Source organism: Gregarina niphandrodes (assembly GCF_000223845.1).
Source record: "Gregarina niphandrodes unplaced genomic scaffold scaffold00097, whole genome shotgun sequence".
In the NCBI taxonomy this organism is placed as follows: Eukaryota; Apicomplexa; class Conoidasida; order Eugregarinorida; family Gregarinidae; genus Gregarina; species Gregarina niphandrodes.
The window spans coordinates 1-706 of NW_011645862.1; positions in this window are offsets into that span (position 1 = coordinate 1).

Genomic DNA, 706 nt, shown 5'->3' on the forward strand with positions numbered 1-706 from the left:
ATGTCATGTGAGTTTGTCAGGGATAACAACAATAGGACCCACGCGGCCGGTTCTCAAACTTAGGTTCGGTCCGCAACTGACAATCTGAAATTGTCACCACCTCACGCCTAACTGCCGAAGACTGCCCGCACTCGCCGTAATCACTAGTGGCCCCTAACTCTATCGCCACAGTTGTTGCGGTTCACGTCGTGAACATGTTCGATGTTCATCTCCAAGCCAAAACTCACACTTTGTGAACATCACCACTCCGGTACCCTCAAAGAGATCCGGTCGCACCCGCACTGCAGTAGGCTGTTAGCCGTGCGCAGGGGGAGGAGGACCCGGAACTGCTTTTTGTTGGACCAGTGGTGATGTGAACTCGCGTGAGTTGTGGCTCGGAGCTGAGACCGATCAGTGAACATCAAATTTTTCGCACTCTCTTCACACACCATAACACTCCCAACCAACCATAAGCTGCTGCAACGCCTGAGGGGCCTGGGCTCAATCACCACAGCAGTCGCGGTCCACACCACGCACTTCTGTCTCACACTTAGGTTCTGTCCAAAACCTGAAAACCTGAAATTGCCACCGCCTCACCCTCCAACAGCCGAAGACTGCCCGCACTCGCTGTAATCACTAGTGGTCCCAGGCTCTATCGCCACAGTTGTCACGGCCCACATCTTGAACTTGTTCGACGTCATCAGCTCCAAGCCAAAACTCACACTTT